An 8,011-nucleotide genomic window follows, 5' to 3' on the forward strand; every position below is an offset into this window, starting at 1 on the left:
AGTTGAGAAAGATGGAAACTTTGCCATATCGTATTGCTAAAAAATTTTACAAAACGATGTTGAAATAGGTTTATGAAAGACTCTTGACCCACTTTAATTATAATTTTGATTCGTTGTTATGAACATACTACAGTTTGAAAAAGTGTGTTCATTTCGCATACCTTCGCATCTTTTTATTTTTATTTTTTTGGTCTGAATAATCAAAACTAAAATATTTGTTGAATGATTTGACACTTATCACACAACTTCAGGTTGTTAACATTATATTAAGGTGTGTGGGACATGTGTATTGTGTCATATGCACTAGGGTCTGATATTATATTTGTGCTAAAATCAGTTTACCAGAAAGGGATGCTCATTTTGTTAATCTATTGTACTTCAATGATTCTTCGCTTCTTAACAAATTTAATCTCTTACGTCATGTTTTCATTTTGATGTAGTAGGAAAAACAATGCTTGAGATATGCGTTTGCCTAATTACGGCAGAACAATTAAGGCTAGGCGTGTTTTTTTCCTGCTTGTTGTCTTTTTTTCACGCAATGATAGTCACTAACACGACAAATGCGCAAGTTCAGTTCACAATTTTCCCAACTCTATTGTAATAAACTAGCAATGAATTAATTTGCGAATAAGTAATATTTGTTCGAAATAATAAATATCTATGTGATTGTTGATATTTAAACAATTTATGGGAATTTGTAAGTTGCGTTTATCATACCAAATAAATACCGAATTTAGAAACTCTCATATTTGATACCTTGTAGAAATAAATACGTTGCTAAAATGGTTTTAAAGGAAAATGCGTTTTTCATCTTACAAATGATACGCACCTTTGCCTCATTGCTTATAAGTGTAGAACTCCTTGCGTCAAAGTTCAACAACATCTAAGGGATCATTTTCTGAGAAAATCAAAAGTTACGCATTCTTTCCACCATTATGGCTGGACTAAACATGTTTCCAATTTTAGTCATTTTGCTTTTGGTGAGTTGCGCACTTCCAACGTTGGCGCATTTGGATGACTCGCCGGCCGTGGTTGAGTGCAAAAAACATTTCAGCATAAAGTATGCATTCGACGTATACAACTATATTTTCAAAGGGAAGAAAATTGGTGACGGTAGTTGCCGGGCCCTTGTGGCGTTGGGAAAACGGTGCCATAATGTTTTTGTGAACAACACTTTTACTTATGAACACACCGGAAACATAACTGACATTCAAGCCAGGGCTAACCGAGTATTTAATCATTGTATAATTGTAAATTCCACCCCACTTCACTCTTCTCTATCTTAAACAGAGAATTGAATAAATTTGTGGGATGTTTCATGCGATAAAATAAAATTTTGATATATTTGATTTCATGCCTTATCACAACTTTGCTTTGTTGCCTTGAGTTGTAAACCACTTTCTTCATCAACGAGGAATGAACAATAGCAAAAAAAACAAGTACCTCTCTAATTTAGAAAATGTCATGAAACATCGTAAGTAGTATAGTTCAGTTTTATAATTCTTCAGCCCTTATATGTGCATTACATTCCGGTATTGCAGCTACAACGCATATTAATATGCCATCCTTATCTGTTTCGATAATTATATTGCTCGACCAAACTCAGCCATGTGCAAAACTATTATCGATTATGTGGCTACTTGTAGGATCACGATCTTCTTTGTAACAGTACTACGTGCCTTCTTTATTGTTTCTGGATCTAAGTTGAGAAAGATGAAAACTTTGCCATATCGTATTGCTCAAAATTTTTACAAAACAATGTTGAAATAGGTTTATGAAAGACTCGACTCACTTTAATTATAATTTTGATTCGTTGTTATGCACATACTACAGTTTGAAAAAGTGTGTTCATTTTGCACACCTTCCAATCTTTTTTTTTTTTTGGTCTGAATAATCAAAACTAAAGTATTTGTTGAATGATTTGACACTTATCACACAACTTCAGGTTGTTAACATTATATTCAGGTGTGTGGGACATGTGTATTGTGTCATATGCACTAGGGTCCGATATTATATTTGTGCTAAAATCAGTTTACCAGAAAGGGATGCTTATTTTGTTAATCTATTGTACTTCAACGATTCTTCGCTTCTTAACAAATTTAATCTCTTATATCATGTTTTCATTTTGATGTAGTAGGAAAAATAATGCTCGAGATATGCGTTTGCCTATTTATGGCAGAACAATTAAGGCTAGGCGCATTTTTTTACTGCTTGTCGTCTCTTTTTCACGCAATGATAGTCACTAACACGACAAATGCGCAAGTTCAGTTCACATTTTGCGCAACTTTATTGTAATAAACTAGTCAATGAATTAATTTGCGAATAAGTAATATTTGTTCGGAATAATAAATATCTATGTGATTGTTGATATTTAAACAATTTATGGGAACTTGTAAGTTGCGTTTATCATACCAAATAAATACCAAATTTAGAAACTCTCGTATTTGATACCTTGTAGAAATAAATACGTTGCTAAAATAGTTTTAAAGGAAAATGCGTTTTTCATCTTACAAATGGTTGGCACCTTTGCCTCATTGCTTATAAGTGTAGAACTCCTTGCGTCAAAGTTCAACAACATCTAAGGGATCATTGTCTGAGAAAATCAAAAGTTACGCATTCTTTCCACCATTATGGCCGGACTAAATATGTTTCCAATTTGGTCATTTTGCTTTTGGCGAGTTGCGCACTTCCAACATTGGCGCATTTGGATGACTCGCCGGTCGTGGTTGAGTGCAAAAAACATTTCAGCATAAAGTATGCATTCGACGTGTACAACTATATTTTCAAAGGGAAGAAAATTGGTGACGGTAGTTGCCAGGCCCTTGTGGCGTTGGGAAAACGGTGCCATAATGTTTTCGTGAACAACACTTTTACTTATGAACACACTAGGAACAGAACTGCCATTCAAGCCAGGGCTGACCGAGTATTTAATCATTGTATAATTGTAAATTCTGCCCCACCTCACTCTTCTCTATCTTAAATAGAGAATTGAATAAATTTATAGGATGTTTCATGAGATAAAATAAAATTTTGATATATTTGATTTCATGCCTTATCACAACTTTGCTTTATTACCTTGAGTTGTAAACCATTTTCTTCATCAATGAGGAATGAACAATAGCAAAAAAACAAGTACCACTCTAATTTAGAAAATTTCGTGAAACATCGTAAGTAGTATAGTTCAGTTTTATAATTCTTCTGCTCTTATATGTACATTACATTTCGGTATTGCAGCTACAACGCATATTGATATGCCATCCTTATGTTTTTCGATAATTATATTGCTTGACCAAACTCAGGCATGGGCAAAACTATTTTCGATTATGTGGCTACTTGTAGGATCACAATCTTTGTTGTAACAGTCATACGTGCCTTCTTTATTGTTTCTGGATCTAAGTTGAGAAAGATGGAAACTTTGCCATATTGTATTGGTCAAAAGTTTTACAAAACGATGTTAAAATAGGTTTATGAAAGACTCTTGACCCACTTTAATTATAATTTTGATTCGTTGTTATGCACATACTACAGTTTGAAAAAGTGTGTTCATTTTGCACCCTTTCGCATCTCTTTTTTTTTTTTTTTTTTTTTTATCTGAATAATCAAAACTAAAATATTTGTTGAATGATTCGACACTTATCACACAATTTCAGGTTGTTAACATTATATTCAGGCGTGTGGGACATGTGTATTGTGTCATATGCACTAGGGTCCGATATTATATTTGTGCTAAAATCAGTTTACAAGAAAGGGATGCTCATTTTGTTAATCTATTGTACTTCAACGATTCTTCACTTCTTAACAAATTTAATCTCTTACGTCATGTTTTCATTTTGATGTAGTAGGAAAAGCAATGCTCGAGATATGCGTTCACCTATTTACGGTAGAACAATTAAGGCTAGGCATGTTTTTTTCCTGCTTGTCGTCTCTTTTTCACGCAATGACAGTCACTAACACGACAAGCACGCAAGTTCAGTTCACAGTTTTCGCAACTCTATTGTAATAAACTAGTCAATCAATTAATTTGCGAATAAGTAATATTTGTTCGAAATAATAAATATGTATGTGATTGTTGATATTTAAACAATTTATGGGAACTTGTAAGTTACGTTTATCGTACCAAATTTAGAAACTCTCGTATTTGATACCTTGCAGAAATAAATATGTTGCTAAAATAGTTTTAAAGGAAAATGCGTTTTTCATTTTACAAATGATTAGAACATGTGCCTTATTGCTTATAAGTGTAGAACTCCTTGCGTCAAAGTTCAACAACATCTAAGGGATCATTTTCTGAGAAAATCAAAAGTTACACATTCTTTCCACCATTATGGCCGGACTAAACATGTTTCTAATTTTAAATTTTGCTTTTGGCGAGTTGTGCACTTCCAACGTTGGCGCATTTGGATTACTCACAGGCCGTGGTTGAGTGCAAAAAACATCTTAGCATAAAGTATGCATTCGACGTGTACAACTATATTTTCAAAGGGAAGAAAATTGGTGACAGTAGTTGCCGGGCCCTTGTGGCTTTTGGAAAACAGTGCCATAATGTTTTCGTGAACAATACTTTTACTTATGAACACACCGGGAACAGAACTGCCATTAAAGCCAGGGTTGACCGAGTATTTAATCATTGTATAATTGTAAATTCCACACCACCTCATGCTTCTCTATCTTAAACAGAGAATTGAATAAATTTGTGGGATGTTTCATGAGATAAAATAAAATTTTGACATATTTGATTTGATGCCTTATTACGATTTCACTTTGTTGCCTTGAGTTGTAAACCATTTTCTTCATCAATGAGGAATGAACAATAGCAAAAAAAAAAACTACCACGTTAATTTAGAAAACTTCATGAAACATCTTAAGTAATATAGATCAGTTTTATATTTGTTCGGCCCTTATATGTGCATTACGTTCCGATATCGCAGCTACAACGCATACTGGCATGTCATGCTTATCTTTTTAGATAATTATGTCGCTTACCCACACTCAGGCATGTGCAAAACTATTGTCGAGTATGTGGCTACTCGTAGGATCAGGAACTTTCTTGTAACTGTCATAGGTGCCTTCTTTATTGTTTCTCGGTCTAAGTTGAGAAAGATGGAAACTTCGCAATATCATATTGCTCAAAATTTTTATAAAACTATGTTGAAATAAGTTTATGAAAGACTCTTGACCGACTTTGATTAGAATTTTGATTCTAGTTGTTATGCACGTACTACAGTTTGAAAAAGTGTGTTCATTTTGCACACCTTCGCATCTTACTTTTTTTTTTTTTTTTTTTGTCTGAATAATCAAAACTAGAATATTTGTTGAATGATTCGACACTTATCAAGGACACAACTTCAGGTTGTTAATATTATATTCAGGCGTGTGGGACATATGCATTGTGCCATATGCACTGGGGTACAATATTATATTTCTGCTAAAATCAGTTTACCAGAAAGGGATGCTTATTTTCTTAATCTATTGTACTTAAACGATTCTTCGCTTCTGAACAAATGTGTTCTCTTACGTCACGTTTTCATTTTGATGAGGTAGGAAAAACAATGCTCTAGATATGCGTTCGTCTATTTACGGCAGAACAATTAAGGCTAGGTGCGTTTTTTTCCTGCTTGTCGTCTCTTTTTCACGCAATGATAGTCACTAACACGACAAGCACGCAAGTTTAGTTCACAGTTTTTGCAACTCTGTTGTAATAAACTAGTCAATCAATTAATTTGCGAATAAATAATATTTGTGCGAAATAATAAATATCTATGTGATTGTTGATATTTAAACAATTTATGGGAACTTGTAAGTTGCGTTTATCGTACCAAATAAATACCAAATTTAGAAACTCTTGTATTTGATACCTTGCAGAAATAAATACGTTGCTAAAATAGTTTTAAAGGAAAATGCGTTTTTTATCTTACAAATGACTCACACCTTTGCCTCATTGCTTATAAGTGTAGAACTCCTTGCGTCAAAGTTCAACAGCATCTAAGGGGTAATTTTCTGAGAAAATCAAAAGTTACGTATTCTTTCCACCATTATGGCCGGACTAAACATGTTTCCAATTTTGGTCATTTTGCTTTTGGCAAGTTGCGCACTTTCGACATTGGCACATTTGGATGACTCGTCGGCCGTGGTTGAGTGCAAAAAACATTTCAACATAAAGTATGCATTCGACGTGTACAACTATATTTTCAAAGGGAAGAAAATTGGTGATGGTAGTTGTTGGGCGCTTGTGGCGTTGGGAAGACCGTGCCATAATGTTTTCGTGAACAACACTTTTACTTATGAACACACCGGGAACAAAACTGCCATTCAAGCCAGGGCTGACTGAGTATTTAATCATTGTATAATTGTAAATTCTACCCCACCTCATTCTTCTCTATCTTAAACAGAGAATTGAATAAATTTGTGGGATGTTTCAATAGATAAAATAATATTTTGACATATTTGATTTGATGCCTTATTACAACTTCACTTTGTTGCCTTGAGTTGTAAACCATTTTCTTCATCAATGAGGAATGAACTATAGCGAAAGCATAACTACCACGTTAATTTAGAAAACTTCGTGAAACATCGTAAGTAATATAGATCAGTTTTATATCTGTTCAGCCCTTATATGTGCATTACGTTACTATATCGCAACTACAATGTTATGCTTATCTTTTTAAATAATTATATCACTCAACCATACTCAGGCATGTGCAAAACTATTGTCGAGTATGTGGCTACTCGTAGGATCAGGATCTTCCTTGTAACAGTCATACGTGCCTTCTTTATTGTTTCTGGATCTAAGTTGAGAAAGATGGAAACTTCGCCATAATGTATTGCTCAAAATTTTTACAAAATGATGTTGAAATAGGTTTATGAAAGACTCTTGGCCGACTTTTATTAGAATTTTAATTCTAGTTGTTATGCACATACTACGGTTTGAAAAAGTGTGTTCATTTTGCACACCTTCGCATCTTTTTTTTTTTTATTTTTATTTTTTTTATTTTTATACTTTTTTGTCTAATTAATCAAAATTAAAATATTTGTTGAATGATTCAACACTTATTAAGGACACAACTTCAGGTTGTTAACATTATATTCAGTCGTGCGGGGCGTGTGTATTGTACCATATGCAGTAGGTGCGATATTATATTTGCGCTAAAATCAGTTACCAGAAATGGATGCTCATTTTCTTAATCTATTGTACTTCAACGATTCTTCGCTTCTTAACAAATTTAATCTTATGACACGTTTTCATTTTGATGTAGTAGGAAAAACAATGCTCGAGATATGCGTTCGCCTATTTACGGTAGAACAATTAAGGCTAGGCACGTTTTTTTTTTTCCTGCTTGTCGTCTCTTTCACGCAATGATAGTCACTAACATGACAAGTGCGCAAGTTTAGTTCACAGTTTTTGCAACTTTATTGTAATAAACTAGTTAATCAATTAATTTGCAAATAAGTAATATTTGTGCGAAATAATAAATATCTATGTGATTGTTGATATTTAAGCAATATATGCGAACTTGTAAGTTGCGTTTATCGTACCAAATAAATACCAAATTTAGAAACTCTCGTATTTGATACCTTGCAGAAATAAATACGTTGCTAAAGTAGTTTAAAAGGAAAATGCATTTTTCATCTTACGAATGACTCACACCTTTGCCTCATCACTTATAAGTGTAGAACTCATTGCGTCAAAGTTCAACAACATCTAAGGGATCATTTTCTGAGAAAATCAGAAGTTACACATTCTTTCCACCATTATGGCCAGACTAAACATGTTTCCAATTTTGGTCATTTGCTTTTGGCGAGTTGCGCACTTCCAACGTTGGCGCATTTGGATGACTTGCCAGCCGTGGTTGAGTGCAAAAAATATTTCAGCATAAAGTATGCATTTGATGTGTACAACTATATTTTCAAAGGGAAGAAAATTGGTGGCGGTAGTTGCCGGGTGCTTGTGGCGTTGGGAAGACCGTGCCATAATGTTTTCGTGAACAACACTTTTACATATGAACACACCGGG

Source organism: Pyrus communis, chromosome 3, assembly GCF_041283825.1.
Source record: "Pyrus communis isolate YQ-2024b chromosome 3, ASM4128382v1, whole genome shotgun sequence".
NCBI classification, from domain to species: Eukaryota; Viridiplantae; Streptophyta; class Magnoliopsida; order Rosales; family Rosaceae; genus Pyrus; species Pyrus communis.